At 36.1% G+C, this 19748-nt stretch overlaps 1 long non-coding RNA gene across 2 annotated transcripts in view; it reads left to right on the top strand.

Moving 5' to 3' along the window:
- Positions 1 to 19234, top strand: part of LOC110354825 (uncharacterized) — a 38908-nt gene extending 19674 nt beyond the window's left edge. The window contains exon 4 of one of the 2 annotated variants that reach the window (XR_002407041.4): positions 16537 to 19234. This is a non-coding gene — a long non-coding RNA (uncharacterized lncRNA). Of the gene's footprint in view, positions 1 to 515; positions 11170 to 16536 lie in introns of those variants that run through there. The other variant, XR_002407039.4, reaches the window with a different exon arrangement.
- Positions 19235 to 19748: the final 514 nt, after the last annotated feature.

The following is a 19748-nucleotide window of genomic DNA, read 5'->3' as shown; positions in this document are numbered from 1 at the left end:
AGCCAGTTTCTCACAGAGAATGCTGAAGTCAAAGTAGACCACATCCACAGACTTTTCCTCATCCACCCAGCGTGTCACTTTATCATAGAAGGAGATCAGGTTCGTGTGTTGTAGCTGGTCACCAATCATTTTATTGTGGATTGTGAGGGCCACTTCCTGCTCCCCATCCTTTCCCAGCAGCTCAGGGCAATGGGTATCTAGAGAACAACTGCTCTTGCCGCTGAAGACTGAGGCAAAGAAGGCATTAAACACCTCAGACTTTTCCTCATCTTTTGTAACTAAGTTCCCCCCCCCTCATCCAGTAAAGGCTGGAGATTCTCCTTAGCCCTCCGTTTAGCACTGATGTATTTGTAAAAACATTTTTTGTTAGTTTTAATGGCAGTAGCCATTTTGAGCTCCAGAAGAGCTTTGTCCTTTCTAATTTTGTCCCTGCACAGCCTCGCAACATCCTTATAGTCCTCACGAGTGGCCCGCCCTCTACTCCAAAGATTATAAACCGTCTTTTTTCTCCTAAGCTCAAGCCACAACACTCTGTTCAGTCTGGCCAGTCTTCTTCTTCTCATGTTTGGGCACGTGGGGACAGACCGCTCCTGCGCCATTAAGATTTCCTTCTTGAAGAGTGCCCAGCCTTCCTGGACTCGTCTGCCCTTCAGAACCACCTCCCAAGGGACTCTACCACCCAGTGTCCTGAACAGCTCAAAGTCAGCCTTCTGGAAGTCCAAGACTGCGGTTTTATTTATCCCCCTCCTGACTTCAGCAAGAATAGAGAACTCTACCATTTTGTGGTCACTCTGCCCAAGATTGGAAAGCTGGGGAACAAGACCTTTTTTTTTTTTCAGCTTTTATTTTTATTTTTTTTATCCATGCTTTCTTAAACTAGACATACAAATGTTGAAGGAAACAAAGTGTGATAGTTTCAGTAAACTTCAGTTGAGTCAAGATTTTCAAGAAATGTGTATTGCAAAAGCCAGACTTAGAGACACTATCATTAATTTGGATACTTTTATTTTACTCCTAACAAGGACACCAATCTCTTTCAAGAATCCTAATTGTTCCTACTCAGAAGCCATTAAAAATTATATATTGTATTATACTGAGAGTTCATTTAATTTAAATGTTAGAATTTTGTAAACATTGGTATTATATTATGTTCCATTCATTCGTTTGATTCTCTGGTACATTAGACGGGGAATATATACATGCATTGCATTTTGGAGATTTTATTTTAAGGGTTGCTTTAATGAATTCTTAATTACATTATTCAAACGATCCATTATTCAGCATTCATCTCACTTCTAAATGAAAGTCTTCACCTGACATGTGAATGAAATGAGTCTAAATGCTTTCTATGCCACCTAGGGATTCGTAATAGACTTCTTGCTGAATGGCAGCAGTGGGTTTTCTTTCTGTTTTAAATTTTTGTGGATTGTTTGTAGAGAAGGACAGGTACAAAACACTCAGCTGTCCCAAGTGTCAGCGAGCCCACTAGGTGCACTCAGTCTCACCTGATATGATACAGCCACAGTGCTTGAAACAGGTGAATGAGAGAAGCATTAAAGAGAAAAACATTCGTAATATTTCAAAGGTTTTCAAATATATTGTAGTTACCAATTTTCTTATGGGTGGAAAAAGCTTATAGCCCCTTGTTAAAGATTTTCCTTTTTTTTATGGTTCACCGTGAAAAAAGTAGTGAACATTATAAAAAGATTTGAGATCTGTTTTTCAAAAAGGATAACGATACTTTTTCCCATTCCCCATTAATTTCAGTAGAACTAATATCTGGCATTAAATTTGGAAAAGAGATTAAGAGCTCAGAATACTACACTTCATTCTAGCAACCATAACTAGTGAGTAACTTGAAATGAGTATGTGCCTGGCTGACCAGGATTGTACTGTCATTACACACACTGGAAAACAATTCTGCCATGTCAATTTCTGTCCCAGTCAACAAGTGGATTGGACATGAAGACTGCTTGCTCCAAACTAAGTCTATATAACAAAGCATTGCTCATCTTCTAAGAGGACTGAGGTACTTTAAGTGAATTAAGCTATAGTTATATTTAAAAAGATGAGCACACCTTCCTTTAAGAACATGGTTATTGGTTTCAGTGGAGTTTTGCCTACATAAGAACTGCAGGATTCTCATTATAGAAATTACATTAAAAAAATCCTACTGCAGTTATGGAAGAAAATTTAAAACATGCCATTAATACGAAGAAACATGCATATTTTATGCCTGTAATTTATTATTTGCCTACCTATTCATTATAAATATAAAAATATTTATTATGGGAAAGAACAGTATTTAAAGCACTGAAGTATCACCGACTAGTTACCAATGTATAATCTCAGTTCCTTGTGAAAGGACTGAAATATCCATCTCCCATAGATTAAGATTGTCCTTTTAATTTGCATTAACAATATGACAAACTTTCTCATTTCACATTGACATGCTATAGATCAATTTTTATATAAATTCTCTTCGTAACTATCTATGTTTTATAGAAACATTTTTTCAAAAGAATGCATAATAAAAGACTTTTGAGTGCTTTTACAGTCCTTAGATCATTTTTTTAAAATACGTTTCTTAAACTACATTTTGCTGCTTTTCATACATATAGATAGAGCTTTGCTAGTATCAAGGCATTGGTGGATATATCATGACCTTTCCCCCTACCTGATTATGAAGACGACTGTGAAATTTAATATGCTGCTTTAATTCCAGACCATTATTTAGGGCTCAGTACTGGAAGGTGCTGAGCATGTCTCGTGAAGTGCCCAGCATTACCAATTCAGACTGGATGTCTTGCTTAGCACTGTGCAGGACTGTGTTAATAATACAAAACCCATGGCACTTGTGTGATGCAGTCAGGCACTGGTTAACAAAGCAGCCACAGTATCAAGCAGGCTCAACCACCTACTGATAAAAAAGAAACATTTTAGAATGCCTAAGAAATCTTAGATGAAAAACCACATTATCCACTCTTCTGATGGGCAAAATGTATGAGTGCTGCTCACAGGGACTCCCATTCACCCAGTCTAAATATCCCCTCTCTAGGAGTGATTGAAGTGCACCCTTGAGTAGTCATACCACATTGTGCATCCTATGCAGAAGAGATCCTTCAGCACAGACCAACAACTGACCCAGCCTTTGTAGCTGATTTCTCAATACATAAAGTGCTGTTTTTGTCCTGGTTAAACTGAAAAATACATAAATAACCATGTAAAAAATAATAAAGAAATGAAACAAATGCATCCAGTAGCACTTATGATGCGTTAAGGTATGCGTATTAAGGCACCACTTCCAGATTAGTCCACCCAATCAATTTTATTTCTGTTGTTTTTGTTGTTCTCTGCCCCTACCCCATTTACCCAACTAGCAATTTAGTTTTGTACGTTTATTCTTGTGCTCATCATTAAGGAAAATAAATCTCAAATTCCCTTTAAAGGTTCTGGAAGGAGACATATCTAATTATCAAAATATTTCAAACATAAGGAATTTCTGCATTGTAAAATGCATCCCCCAAAAGGCAGGCCCCAAGTAACATACTGTAAGCTTCAATGCATAACAGGTAACACTGGAAAATGGAAAGGTGTCAGTCGTGCAGAGCATCAGATCAGGCAAAAATCTCCATAATCTCACTGACCTGTATCCTCTGCCAGTTCAATGGAAATCATCCAGGGCTACTCTCTACCCATTGTAGTTAGGCTTCAGAACAGTTTCTCAGAGTCTTTATTGTATTTATTTCAGCAATGTTTTGGTAAACTATGGAAAACTTGAGAGCAATGAAAGATTAAGGGAAAATAATAATAATAATAAAAAAAATCCATAAGATTTTTTAATATTCCCATTTTTAAAAGCATAGTTTCCATTTTTCGGAAGTGTTTTTCCACTTATAATGTACATTAGAATATATTAAGATAATTGCTTATGTTGATAAGGAAGCAGGATGCAGTTTTTTCTAAAACTGTCCAAGAGGAAATGTTTCCTGTATTTCAGTCATTTCTAAAAGTCATTGTAGCAGATTTGACTCGTTTCCCACCCCTTCCACTTTCCATTCGAGATATTAAGTTAATTTGTATTATATCTTGCTGGTCAGATAGAAGATATGGGTGGTCCTTCTATCAACCAAAATTGTAATTACCTTTCCCGATTGTCTCTGATATTTTATTCAAAAAGTATTATGACTCCTAGGCATTACATTAATATGATGATGGTTATTTTTATTGTTAATAATAATATTAATGGAATTTTTGATACATTATATGCAATTCTATATGGCCTTTTCTTCACTTCTTCATTCCCTCTTGTCTTTTTTGGAGTGTTTTTTTTTTGTTTTGTTTTGTTTTTAACTATTTTAGGGGCAGTTCCATAGGCTAGTGTTAATGCTAATGTTAATATAGGCTATGTAAAACTCACAATAAATTGTCAGCCATTCTTTGAGAATTCACAGCACATGTGTTACCCTGACTTCTTTGCAGAAGATTTGAGGTACAATCATGTAATGCAGAACTAATTCTTTATTAACCGGGCTCTCTGACTGAACTAATAATGGTAAACGTGAGCAAAAAGAACTTAAGAAGAGCCACTTGATATGATAAAGGATAGTTCTTTTACTATTATGATGTATAATTTCCTGTCTTCCCCTGTAAAAAGACAAAATTTATAGCCATTTCCTGCATGTACCTTTTTCATTTTAGTTTGACAATCCTCAGCTTTTTTACTTCAGCGGTACCTTTGTCACTGGAACTGAGCATTTGAAACTTCTTTCTAATTTGATAAAATATACATATGGCATTAGCATGCTAGAGGTAAAGGGTACTAACATCAAAGTCTGCACAGCTCACATTAGAATGATCTTAAATGGGCATTATATATTTATTTAGTGGGGAAAGAAGGAAGTCAGAAGCAGTTTAAAGGATCTTAATTTTACTAAATGTTTCAGTGAAGAATTTTAATTAATCTTCTTACTAATATCTTCACTTTGGTAAAGCAGTTTAAAAACAGCTATCGCTTATTTAACAATTTGGATGCAGTTTCAAAACAGGTGTATTGTTGCACTGCAACCCTTCAAGAGTTAAATGATGTACATACATACGATATCTTTAAACTTTCAACTTAGAATTATTGATGGATGTAAAGCCACTCACTCAAAATCATCTAACCTTCTTAACCGGTTAAAAGAGTATAATCCTCTCAGTTATTAGGAGACCTTTGAAGTGAAACAGTGAAATTCAGTCCTTCTGCCTGTTTTGAAAATTCTCATTGACTGTAGACTAAATCACAGGGAAGTTTCAGCTGCAGCACTTTGTCTGCAGAGTGAGCTGTGGATTACTTAGTTGAACTTTGCTCCAGTCAGGACTTTGTAGTGCTTATAAATCTTGAATCCATCTAAGTTCACCTTAAATTAGCCTTGCAAAAACAATCTCCAAACTTCAGCTGTCTGCTTGGTGGCTTCTGGCTAGGTGCCATGCAGAAGCTGAGACACTGATTAATTGTCTTCATTTCTTAAAAATTCCTCACATTTTATTAAAAATAAAATATCATGGAATATACACTTTTGCTTTTCACTTCATAAAACAACGGTGTTGGTTGGTTCTGTGCAGACCATTGGCAGATACATTGCATATTAGAAATTAAATGGAAGAGAAACTTGAAAGCTTTACAAGTCCTGAAAGCTTTATTGCACAATAATGCCACTGCTGCATGAACAGCCTGGGACAGTGCCAAACAAGCATGCCAAGATACAACAGATTTTTCAATTTTCCAGCAAATAGAAACAAATTCTGGTTTCAGAAGGTGTACTCAACAAACACTTCTCAATGTGTTTCTGATTTGTGGTAAGAATGTTTTTACTGCTGGTGCCCTGTACTTTTGAGACATTTATTTCCTAAAAGAAAGATTCCTTTCTATAAACCTCAACTGTCTGTTTTTCAAAGCAATTTAAAATCAAACACACAAATAAAATTTTTAACATATGGAAACTTTCATATAGAGTCTTACGTATTCCAAGTTAAAATTGTTTTATAAACTGTAATGCTTTGCAGACAAAAACACCGAGAAGATGACTGTTTTTAGCAGTAATGCTTTCTGACAGCGTTAAACCTTGTTTTAGTAATTGACATCAAAATGTTTGGTGGTTTTAAAATGGACCATTAATAAAAATGGCATGTTTTAAGTTTTAAAAATTTTACTTAATACTGTGAAGTTGTATAGAATTACAAATTTGATATAGTATTTTTTAAAAGAAAATAATCGTTTACGTCTTTATGCTCAAAACAGTGCAGATATATCTTTAAAGTATTATGTTGTCTCTTTGCTGTAATATGTATCCCAGGATTTGGAGTTTGAGGGTGGTTTTTTTAATGTTCTTATTATGATTTTTCATTGCTGTATCACATATATTTTTATTTCTTTTTCAAGTCATTTCTTATCTTCTCCACTAGCTGACTTTTCTCACCAGCTTTTTCCTCCTTTGTTTAATACAAAGAGTCCAGCCTGAAGATTGCTGTACATGAAGTAGAGAAATGTATCATTTAAACATGAACAGATGATTAGCTTGCATGCTGAATACTTTTAAGATGTGTACACTGATACCTCTAAAGTATTTTTGGAATAGTAAACATTAATTTATTAGGAATGTTGCAAGCTTAAAAAACTGTTCATAAGCAGTGGATTTTAAAACTTTTTTACTGGCTAAAGAGATTCTAGAGGACTTAATTACCCCACTTTAAAGACATAAAATATTTCAGTGGGAAATTTTTCTTCCTCATCTGCTGTAGGTCATTCGGTTTTGAGACAAGTTTTGATATCTCATTTTTGTATAGACAATATCTGAAAGAATTAAAATGTTGATGCACTGGTGCTGAATAAATGTGGGCATTAGTTTTTTCCATGAAGGTCCTGTTTACAAAGGAATGAAGTGGATGCTTACTTTTAGGCATGTGTTTAAATCTCTTTGACTCCTGCGCTGGGAGTCCTGTATATGTTTTCAAGTGCTTTATTACAATGAGTCATAAATTAATTCACATCTTCCTATGGGCTGACTATGTCTCCATGGAAAATTAGTCTGTTTTAGAAGCCAAAGGAAACAATGAAAACGAACTGATGACACGACGAGCCCACTTACATGGAAGAAATAAGTTGATTTCATCCCCATGCTCAAACTTTATAATGGGGAGAGAGTGCACACCCCGTGCAACAGCTTCCTTAATCACTAATTTTCTGAAAGAAACAAAAGATGGCAAAGAACAACAGCAATCCCCCAGTGTATGCTGAATAAAGAGCACTGACTGGCTCTTTCTGGAGGAATTCCAGTGACAATTTTTTATTGCTGCCAGTGTAATGTTACTTTTCAGTCACTGATCATGAGAAAAAACAGAAGCAGAAATGCAGGAAGCAAATATAAGTGCCAAGTGACTGATCTGCCTCAGTAGGTAAACAGGCAAAAGGAAAGTTTCAAAAGGAAATCATTTAGAGCAGAGGCATGATCAGAGAGCCACTGAGGCTGTGGTTACACATTCAGCAGCAGGGCTGCTTAAGCCTACTTAGACTTGGTTCCTGCTGTCCACCTCCCATTCACTCCTTCCTTCACCCCTGACTTTGTTGTACTGGCACCACTGTTTGTGCAGCTGCATGGTGAACAGTCTTGGGAACCTGGTCCCAGTGAAAAATGACCCACCAGAAATGGATCAGTTCCCTTTCTGATTTACTTCAGAGCCCCACAACTGGCTGTATTGGCACAGCAGAGGTTATGATGTGGGAATGAGACTGTGCAGCTGAGGAGAGGAGGAGCTGTTGAAGAAGGTCCTGTCAGCGATACCGACAGGTCACATCCCATGGCTCAGAAGGGGTGTGCATGGCTATACCTCCAGCACAGCCATGTGCCCTCTCTTCCTGATAGTGCTGTCTTTGCTACAAGGAGTCTTATTCTTTTTGAGATTAACACACCTAAATCAACATACAGTTGCTTACAGTATGAAAGCTAGGTTTCTAGGCTGCCATCATAATCTACAGAGATGTAGATTTATTATTATTATTATTTTATTTTCAGTGGGATAAATATAGGCAACTAGTGCTGTCTGAAACTGCCTGTCCTCCATCATCTGGCTGCAGAAGGACATAGATCCACCATGTCACATATGCCAGCCCTCTGTGGATGTCTCAGATACCCCAAGGACCCTCAAATGGCACTAGACAACTGTTTATGAAACTGAGTCAATCCCTTAAGGTGTCCTCAATATGTATAAACAGAACAATTTAATGTAGATGCCTACAGGTGGAAATTCCCATAAATTTCCAGATATATTCCATTGGCTAAATACAGAGATCAACTGCTTTTAGAGATATTTTGAGATGTCCTTACAGGGCTGGCAAATACTCTGAACAAATTATGCTATTTTGAAGACCTGTGCTATTTTGAAAAATTCGTTTGAGACGGGATGTCCCAGGGCATCTCAGATGGCACAGAGCAAGAGGTGAGTCAACTGGACTGCACTCTATTTGTCTCTTGCATTTGGTTGCTAATATATTGGGATCATTCCTCCTCCAAATACTGCCATCTCCTATTGACATCTCCCTATTTATTTATGCTTAATACAGATAATCAGCCATATCAGTCATTGCATGAGTTAACTCATGGGATGTGACTAGATGGCTTCTTTCTTTACCAGCAGTGCATGCCTCTTAATAACTTTCCTTAGTATTTTGTGAGTTTAATCCAAAGAATACTGAAAAACTCCCCTCAGACTTGCTGAACTTTAAGGCATGAGAAAGCAAATGGGTATAATATCTTTCACAGGGTTCATTAAATTAAGTTGATCTTCATTTCTTTGTAATCTGGAAGAGCCCTAAGAGAAGAAAGCAATGTATCTCAAGAAGCTGTTACATTTGTCTGCTAGTAAAAATAGAATACTTTTACTGTTACATAAACACAGAGTAGCTTCATCACCTATAAGACAGTTTAGTCACCTTTTCATTACCTTTAACAAAGAGTTTCATAATTGTAATCTCCTTGTAATGAGACTGCTGTTACCAAAAGCAACAGCAGAAAACAGTAAGAATGTCACAAACCATTGACATATGCCTTTCTGAGGACCCACAAGAAAACCAACTATACTGACCATTTTTGAAAAAAAGGCATGGGAACGCTTCCTATAGGTATTTAACCTAGGTGTCTCAAATGTGTTTGTCTGTAAAAGTAACTGTAAACCGGACTGTAAATGGAGACAGCATTTTCAATCACTGGATAACATATATTCTGAAGCTTAATTTGTTTGTCTGAAGCCACAAACCATAGTCATCAAAAAAAATAAATTAATTATCCATAGCACACAAGCAAAGCATAGTCACAACATGCTTAGATTATGTCTCACTTAGTTTTCACTCCTCATCCCTCCCATTTATCCTGAATATAGGATTCATTGAAAGATCCTAATTTTGTCTTTTTATCTCAGGAAATATTTTTTCCACTACCACCAGTACACATGGAGGAAACAATATACAGCAGGAAAAAAAAAAAAAAAAAAGTATAATATAAGCTGACAAAAATCAGATACGGGAAATCAAGGCAGAAGAAGATATTTTCTGCTGCAATTCAACCTGCTTTTAATGAGGGTCTTCTGGAATAGCTCATTTGAAGATCAGCATGGACAAGGCCACTGCAGCTTTCAACTCCTTGCAGGGTGTTCAGAAGCACATTGTATCTTTTCAACCTTTAGTAACAAAATTCAAGTGATCTAAAACTCATTAGTTTAATTCTGCATTTAAATGTAATTGTAATTTTATTTTATTTGTTTTTATCTTTTCTAAAGCACTCTAAGAGGTCCTAAAGAAAGGTGTTACACAATTGTAAGTGCTGAAGTGATTGACAGAGTATTTTACAACTGGCACTTATTATTCCTTTTATTAAGAATAAAGTGGCTTTTAGTCTAAAAACAATAGGGTGAAAAGGGGTCTTTTATGCACTCATTATAAGTAGAAAATTGTAAGGAAAAAGTTGTAATAAAAACTAAATGATTTTGGCATGATGTATGTTTCTTGCATTATATGTTAAGTGGTATATACGTTGAAGCCACTGGACATACAATAGCCCTCTAGATATGGAAGAACAAATGGAAAGTGTGGATTAAAATTACAGAAGTAATACATATAATAACCATCTTTTCTTATTTTTGTTATGAGTAGAAGGAAGTCTTTATGTAGGGAAAAAAATAAAATAATAATAAAAAAAGAATAATGTTCTATTTTCCATTTGAATTTAAATTCAGGAGAATGACAGAGGGCTTGCAGCAGATTGTCTATTACATGCTCTGGTTCTAAGATGACAGATTATTTTTTCCCCTCATTGGAATAAGCTTTTGTAATTTGTTTTATTCAGAACAATTCTCTTTTCCCTAAAAATCAGTTTATGCCAAATGTCTATGTACCTTCACTCATTTTTGGAAATGGGATGCAGATTCCCAGAGACTATTTTGAAATTTCAGAACATTACCTAAGACCTAGGTCTTAGGTCCCAGGCCCCAGAATATCCTGGCTGTAACATGCATCAAATGCTGTTGTTTTAATTCTATACCACAATATATGCCAACAAAAGCATCTGCATTTTTTAAGGCCCTAGGAGAAACAGTAAAGTCACAATCCTTAGTTTGGATCTCGTTTAATGATAGCCCTCTACTTTCTCTAAATTAGGGTATTTAACTCTAGCTGGGTCTTTTTATCAGGTGCAAAGTCTCTGTTTAGCTCTTTCTAAAGCCACTGTCCCTGCAACACTGGAGATTACTTCACACTCCAAGTCTCAGTTTTATGGACCCTGATTCTGAAGAAATTTGAACCATTCAAGGACTATAAGTCTCATTCAAATCCAGAAACAGTCATTAAAGCTGGCATTGCAACTACTTGATTTGTTTATAGTAAAGACAGACCTTTAACAAAATAAAGAATAATTGCCTAAATGTCTCTTTTTGTTGAGGTAAGAAGCCGCCTTACCCTCTGCAGTTAGTGAAGATCAGCAGTGTAGCCTCTCAGGATCATCCTAACTGTTCCATGGTGGGACCCACACTTAGATACACATTCTAGTGGAAATTTAGGCTGTCTACTAAGCTAGTAGCTTTCACTAAATTAGTGGACATCTCAGTCCTCTATCCGTATGAAGTGAGACTACATATCAAGCAAAGGCAAAAAAAAATAAAATAAAATAAAATAAAATAAAATAAAATAAAATAAAATAAAATAAAATAAAATAAAATAAAATAAAATAAAATAAAATAAAATAAAATAAAATAAAATAAAATAAAATAAAATAAAATAAAATAAAATAGTGGTCAGAGTTTTCTGACCAAGAGACTCTGAGCACAAATAAGCTTAAAGTTATTTCCTTTGTATCTTGGAAAAGTTATTTGTCCTTCCAAAGAAGCATACTGACCTGACAGACCTCAAACAGTTCTGAGACTGAAGTTGTTTGGATCCAGAAGGTTAAATTTGCTTATGATTCCTTGGTGTTATGCTGTATTTATGGCACAGCATTATGTAGGACCTAATGGTGCAAAGCTACTCTTGTTAGGTCTGCTACTCTGCTTTCCCAGCAGCTGATTGGTTTCACACTGACAAAATTCAGGGAGAAATGAGGGAAAGGCTAGTGACATGTTAAGAATAACGAACACTAGAGAGCTGAGATCAGTGCCTAGAGAGATGTCTAATGATCTCAGAGAGCTGAGGTCATTAACTCTACTTGACTTTGGCAAACCTTAACATGTCCAAGAACCCTATTGATTTTAGTGAAATATGGTTGATGACTCTTCCATCTCCTACAGCCTGTCTTGTTTTGTGGTTTTAGAATGTAAGCTTATGAGAATATACATGTAGATGTTTTGGCTCATATGCACAATAACCTAGCAAAAATACTAGCACTGCTGTGAAATAAATAATATATAATGTAAAAAATAAAAGATGTCTCAAATCAACCCTCAGTTCTTGTAATCCCCTTAGATAAGTTATATATAATAATTCAAATTTCCTGAAAATTCAGATGTACAAATGTTGCACTTAAAATGGCAAACTTCTCTTCCATAGTCATGTTGGACATGGCACTGAAAATGTGCATTATTAAAAAAGAGTACATTCTTATATACTTAAAACCCCATAATCTGATACAGATTAACCCTTTCAGAATATATGAACTTGCTTAACAGAGTTATTACACTATGCTAATCTGAGCAAGATGAAAACCTGTGAGAAAGGAATAACCCAAGCAGGTGTTTAAAAGCCTAAGTTGGTTCTAGTACTTTAATTAAAATTATAGGTTAATATTTTCAAAGGCATCTAAATAATGACAAGTTTAATTGCTGTTTTACAATTTTGGAAATTCTTGTATGATCTACTACAATGTTTAGGCATTTAAATACCATTAAAAACTTGGCCTCTTGAAAATGTTACATTCTAACATAAATGCCATCTAACCACATAGCTAAGTCTAGTATATCATGTCTTCAGGGAAGCTTCAGAAAATAAAAGATTGTTAAGTGAGAAAGAAAAGCATTTGTTATATTTAACATGGATCTTGTGAAATATGTCCTCCAAGAAAAGTGGGATGATCCATGCAATCATGGGCATGGGGGAGGGAAGCAGGGAAAGAAGGAAAGGGAAGGAAGGAAGGAAGGGATGAAAGGAGGAAGGGAGGAAGGGAGGAAGGGAGGAAGGAAGGAAGGGAGGAAGGAAGGGAGGAAGGAAGGGAGGAAGGAAGGGAGGAAGGAAGGAAGGGAGGAAGGAAGGGAGGAAGGAAGGGAGGAAGGAAGGAAGGAAGGAAGGAAGGAAGGAAGGAAGGAAGGAAGGAAGGAAGGAAGGAAGGAAGGAAGGAAGGAAGGAAGGAAGGAAGGAAGGAAGGAAGGAAGGAAGGAAGGAAGGAAGGAAGGAAGGAAGGAAGGAAGGAAGGAAGGAAGATTTAACAGAAGTTAAAAAGTTGGGCCAGTCTATCTATCTAATGATAGTGTCAGGAATCCTAATTCATGGGAAAAAGAATGGATAACCACTGTGTATACAAGTCATTTCAGCTTGAAATAATATTTATATGTCATTCTTCCAGGAACCTTAACTGTATGGATCTGAGATCTTTTTCATCCTATGACAATTTATCAACAGACAGAACATATTCATTTAAAAGAAAAACAGTATAAAAGTCCTTATGACCAATATTTTTCTTTAAATACTCAGAGGCACTTTTGTTTAATACATCACATAGGAAATAAATTACTGTAAAAATAAATAGTACACAAAACAAGTTATTTTCCACAAGATTTTGTTCTTATTCTTCATGTCAGCAGCTTCATTGTTCTTGAGCAACTTTGGTAATATAAATTTCCCTTCTTTGAATAAGAAGTCATGCTTTGCAACATGCACCAGATATTCCGTGTTTCAAAGGCTGCTGATAGCCCAGTAATATCTGTCTTATTAGTCTCTTTTATCAGCATATTGCATTTTTTTTCCTTGGTGTTGGCAGACCAAGGAGTTGACATTGTCATTGGCTGAATTTTTGTATCACTTCTCACCACTATTTCAGTTACTTTTGATGCTTCATTAATCCTAGCCAAATATCAGAGAATGAGAAATGCACTGAAGGCATAGAGGGCATTTCCTCAATGTAATATGTCACAATAAATATCAATATTGAATATCAATTATATCACCTTAATTTTTAAAAAATCCATCTGCAAAGCAATTAATTTTACCTGCAACATATTAAAACAATCCAAATTGCAATAAAAACATTACAAATACCAAACACTCTCTTAAAGTTTGAACAAGTAAAACAAATTGACATTTGATTCTTAAAAGTCTTTGGATAAAATACGTGCTTCAGAGTCAGCTAAGGAAACCCAATAAACACAGTGTTAGAAATACAGAACTTTCATGGATTAAAAAGAGCTTTCACAATGGGAAGGCAAGAGTAAGAATAAATGTTGAGTTCTTATTGGAATGAACCTATATATTAGTAGTACTTCAGAGATCAGAGATAGGACCAGCACTGTTCAATACAGTTATGAATAATTTGTAAAGAGGAGGTGAATGTTGAGACAACTCCTCATCCACCTCATTATGATCTTTTTTAAACTGCAAAACTTTTATTTTGTATTCTATAAGCCTTGTTTCTTCTCTTTTATCCACTAATCCCTTTTTTGGTGGGCAGGGGTTACCAGTTACCATTAGTTCTATATCACATCTGGCTTCATCCTTATCGAGGCCTCTTAGCACAATTCCATTATGCAGAGTTAATAAGTAATATTAACCCTGGGTAATTAGTAATTGTAACTCGCTACCCATCTGAAAGAACTTCCAGTCCTTGGTGAGAGTAGATCCTGATTTTCTTGATAAAAATACAGTACAGCCAACTAGTGAAAAACATAAAGTAAGAAAATATTAGGATATCTTATAAAAATCAGTAATAAAATACATATGACATAAAATTATTTTAAATACCGTGTCAGGTCTAATATTGCTAAATAGAAAATACTCATAGTAAAGACATATTAGATTAAGAACAATGAAAAAAGTGTTAGGTTTTAGGAGGAAAATTTCACAAAAGAACAGATATTCCTTCCTAGGTTGACACTGTAAGCTACTGTGAAAGGGCGGTAAAGCTTTAGTAACTAGTCTGATGGAGATTTTCGTAGGTTAGAGTAGACTTAACCACTGTTCAAATATTTCTTCTAACGTATAAATGTCAATGTATCTTGGCATTGTCATATATAACAAAAGCTATTCCTAGAAATAATGTTTTATGTCATCCCAGGAGTTGAGAAATATATATATATATACATATTTGTCCAAATTTGTACATTACAAAATGTAGGTACATTAAATATCATATTCACAAATTTATTAGCTGAATTTTCTCCTGTTGAACCTGGTCATGATTTCCAACAGTTTCCCCTTAAAAGGATTTCTTCATTAAGGTATATAGTAGTTTTTGACTTGCTTATATAGGTGCAGAAAATTGAAAATCTTTGTTTCCTCTTTCATTATGGAGCACATATAGAAAGGATATTTCTATATCTAAGTGTTAACCTGAGCATTCTTAAACTGGACTGTGCATCCAACAAATAACTTCACCTGCAAAGAGAGAGTGTATTATCCTTTCCACATATTGTGCTATTCATTCCAAATTTGTTATCACCACTAGATTCATTCAGCATTATTTTTCTTGTATGATTTTCTATTAAAAATATTTTATTTTCCTAGTAATAAGTCTCTGCCAGTTTATCTTTGTGATGAAAAAGAGGGAGTTCTAAATTGAGCATAGTACTGCCATCAGTTGCTGAAGACGTGGTTTGCATTTGGCTATGAGCAATGAGGGACCTAGAGAAGACTGTATATGTGATGGATGCTTAACAATTAAGAATCTTAAGTTGAATGTGGAGGAGCTGGGAAGAAAAGCAGAGGTGCTCAAGAGGATAAATGAGGGTAAGAGATTTATCAATGGAACATGGTTAGTTTTAAATGCAGGAAATGAGAAGAGCAAGGAGGTCAATGGGATTGAGCTGAGAACAGCCTATAGGGAAGAAGAAGAGGAAGAGGAAGAAGAGATAAGTGAGATATATAAAGCGACAGAGTTAAAGTGAATGGACAAGCACAGGAAATGTGCAGTATGAGCGAGACTCTGCATAGCTTGTAGTAAGCCATGGCTAACAGCAGTTCAGTGAGAGCAGTGAGTAGACAACAGTGATGGCAGTAAGGAATGACAGCCCAGGAGCTGGATGAAAAGCTCAGCATAAGCCAGCAGTGAGCAGTTACAGTCCAGAAGACCAACTGCATCCTGGGCTGCATCAACAGAGGTGTGACCAGCAGATCAAGGGAGGTGATTGTCCCCCTCTACTCTGCCTTTGAGAGGTCCCACTTGCAGTGCTGCATCCACGTCTGGGACCCCCAATAGAAGAAGGATGCAGACCTGTTAGAGAGTGTCCAGAGGAGGGGAAAGAAACTGATCAGAGGGCTGGAGCAGCTCTCCTATGAAGACAGGCTGAGAGAGCTGGGGATATTCAGCCTAAAGATAAGGCTCTGGGGAGAGCTTATAGCAACATTTCAGTACTTAAAAGGGGGTTATAAAAAAGGTGGATAGTGACTTATTACATGGGCAGATAGTGCTAGGACAAGGGGGAATGGTTTTAAACTAAAAGAGGGGGGATTTAGATTAGATGTTAGGAGGAAATTCTTCACTCTGAGGATGGTGAGGCACTGGAAGAGGTTGCCCAGAGAGGGTATGAATGCTCCATTGCTGAGGCCCTGGGCAGCCGGATTTAGTGGGTGGCATCCCTGCCCATGGCAGGAGAGTTGGAGCTAGGTGATCCTTAAGATCTCTTCCAACCCAAGCCATTCTATGATTCTATGATTTGGGAGATGTTGAGGGCTACAGAGGTAACTGTTCTGCAAATCCTTTTGCTCTTTAGGGACTTCTTCCATTATATGCCTTTTATCTCTCTGGTAAGATCAGCATAATGTTTTTTCTTTGTTTGTTTATTTTGTTTGTTTGTTTGTTTGTTTTACAGATCTGAACAAGGGAGTCTACTGATCCTGGTCCAGATTCTACTACAAGGCAGAACACCCATGCCTTTGACTAGATTATTTTCAGTACAGCTATATCTAGACAAAATATGGTTCATTTAGGGGTGAAGATCCTCAATGATTTTATATCACAAATACCTTTTCAGGGTCCCAGAGCTAAGCTGATTTACCATAGCATAACATCTGGTCCTTTAGGTGACAGAAACACAGTCCTGAAGCTAATAAAAAAGAATCCCATTTTGGGCAATGACATAAGACATCAAGGCCAATATTGTTGTTTACTATTGCTTGTTGAGAACATTTTCTAAAAGAATATTTCAATGAATTTATTGAACCATTACGATAATAGCAATATACACAGTACTACTTTGCTACTGTCAGTAACTTAGTGTTGGTACTGAAACATTTTCTGGCCAACTGAGAAGGGCAGAAAACATTTTAAAATCATCTTATTCCTTATCTCTATTAAAGTAAAAACGAGAATTTGATTATGAATTAATAAAAAGGTTTTGGTACAGTCCTCTAAGACCATCCATCCTCTTCAGGGTTCTAAAGAAATATGTGTCAATGCAGGGTTTTGAAAAACTTGTGTTTTAATTTATATTTTAGAAAATGGTGCAGTTTTAATAAGCTTTAAACATTTTTAACTGGTTAAATAAACATGAATGAACATTCTAAAATATAACTCCTATTTTGGGACAGCATTGTAGTGTGAGTGGTTAGTTAAGGTGAGATTCTTACATTTATATTCCAAAAATAAGAATCATTTAAGTGTGCCACTGTGATATCTATAAGACTCAGATTTTCTGTTGCAGGTGAGATACTCAGCATAGTAAAGTAGGGATGGCTGTGAGGGACTCTAAGTCTCATAGATAAAGAGTGAGAAAAAAAAAATCTGCCTACTGGAAAAGCTATTGCTCTTGCTTACTCAGAGAAAAGACTTTGAATCACTGCAGTGATTAAAGTTAGGTTTGACAACCAGCACGACTCTTTGTCTCTTCATCTAAGGTGAAATGCATTGGATAACTAAGATGGAGTATAGACAGTGTCAGGCTCTGTAAGTGCACTTTTTCTGTGGTCTTGGAATTTGGCCTTTTTATTATTTTTTTTATTTTTATTTTCTCTGAGAGCTGTTTTACGGAAACTGTGACCCTTAGATGGGTTAGAGAGGGCGTATGAGTACTTACGCTGCTATGTGCAATTAGGCCATATCTTTTTTGTTCTCTAATTTGGCTCTTCCTTTTTCTTGCCCTGTAATCTTCATAGCAGCAAACTGTTTCTTCTCCCTCATTTTATCTATTATGCACAGGAAATAATTGTTAATCATATTTCATTCCATTATTTAACTGAAATTAAAAATATAGTAAACAGAACTGGTATTTAAATAGTGATGTCAGAGGAATTTCCATCTAATTCAAGAGAATGTGAATTATTCTTATTTAAGAATAATTTTTACTTTTTAGACTCTTACCTTGAGTAATTCATACAGTGCTGGCCACTAGATCTTTGTAAAGGTTTAATTGCTCTTCAGGGGAGCAGTGTAGAGCAATTATATAAATGATACCAGATATCAATGATTTAAGTTATGAGGAAAGACTGGGAAAGTTGAGCATATTCTCAGTGGAAAAGAAGAGATTTCATGTAACCCAATTGAAGTTTTAAAAATTATGAAAAGGACTGATAAAATTGATCCAAGCAAGCTCTTTACACTTGCAAGACCACAGAAGCTAGAAGACATCTAAAAATTAGAAAATTAGGAACACAAAAAGAAGAGCTAAGGCAAAATTATTTTACACAGAAGGAATAATGGAATAAAAACATGGAAGGTATATGGAATAAATTACTATAAAGGGCCCTGAAGCAAGATGCATCATTGAATTCAAGAGGGAATGAGATGAATTTCTAAACAAAAGGAACAGAAAGAGGGGTGGCAGAGAAAATAAGCAAATGGAAATAGGGGAAACAATATGGAACAGGCAAGATCACAAAAACCTTTTCCTCTTATTTCTTTGGTTCTTCTTGCCTGTACTGCTCTTTGCATATTGATTTACTATAACCTAAAAAAATGCAATAACTCTGTAACACTGGTCAGAGTTTTTGACAAAATCTGACAGTTTTTATTGGATGACGATTGACATCTTTTTTATAGTAAATTTATCTAATTAAAGGTCTCTTGCATTTTGTCACAGGATCAGCTTTGATCAAATCTTGACAAAGAACTAATGAATTATCCTAACCAAGTGTCATGTTTTGGGCTGGGATAGAGTTAATGTTCTTCATAGTGTCTGGTATGGTGCTATGCTTGGGATCCACCATGAAAATAATGTCAATAACATATCAATGTTTTAGTTGTTGCAGAGTAGAGCCAAGAGCTTTTCAGCTTATCCTGCTGCCCTGCCAGCAAGGAGGCTGGGGGTGCACAAGAAGCTGGGAGGGGTCAGAACCAAGACATCTGACCCAGATTAGCCAGTGGGGTATTCCATGCCATATGGTGCCATGCTGAAAAATAAAACCGAGGGAGCTGGCCAAGCTGGGCTTAGCTCTTCTCGATGACTGGCTGGATTTTGTTTGTCAGGTGGTGACCAATTGTGCTGTCATTTGTCATATCATTTGTTTTGAGTATTCTTTTTATTGTTGTTGTTACTCCTTCTTTTTCTGCCAATTAGACTGTCTTTATCTCAACCCCTGAGTTTTACTTTTTTCTAATTCTCTCCCCCATCCCACTGCAGAGTAGAGAGCAAAGAGTTGTGTGGAGCTGAGCTGCCTGCTGGGTTAAACTACACCACCTAGTTTGTCATGTTGGACAACAGTCTATGTAGGAACCTGTCACCAAGGAGACATTACGGTTAAAAAAAAAAGATCAGAAGGTCTTTTCCCTCCCACATCTCCAGCAACTGCTAGTGAAAGCAAGTTGTTGGAGTTCCCAGTAACCTGCTCCTGAGATATCCACCTGCTTAGGAGCTGAAGTTTTCAGAGCTGGCTTTTACTAATAGACACAAAGGATGCAGTTACATGAACATTTTCTCTAGTGAGAAAACTAATTTATGATCCAGCTTCCAAACACAGCTGCTAACTGCAGTCCCCACACCATAATTTGCTGTATTCCCAAGAAGTATCACCAGAAATTTGAGGTTATTTTTTTCAGATTCTGACTATATATGTTGCTTTAATTTTACTGTGGCTGTGCAAACCAATA

Source organism: Anas platyrhynchos, chromosome 1 (genome assembly GCF_047663525.1).
Source record: "Anas platyrhynchos isolate ZD024472 breed Pekin duck chromosome 1, IASCAAS_PekinDuck_T2T, whole genome shotgun sequence".
NCBI lineage: Eukaryota > Metazoa > Chordata > Aves > Anseriformes > Anatidae > Anas > Anas platyrhynchos.
The sequence above is the reverse complement of the archived record's forward strand: the minus strand, read 5'-3'. Positions and strand labels throughout refer to the sequence as shown.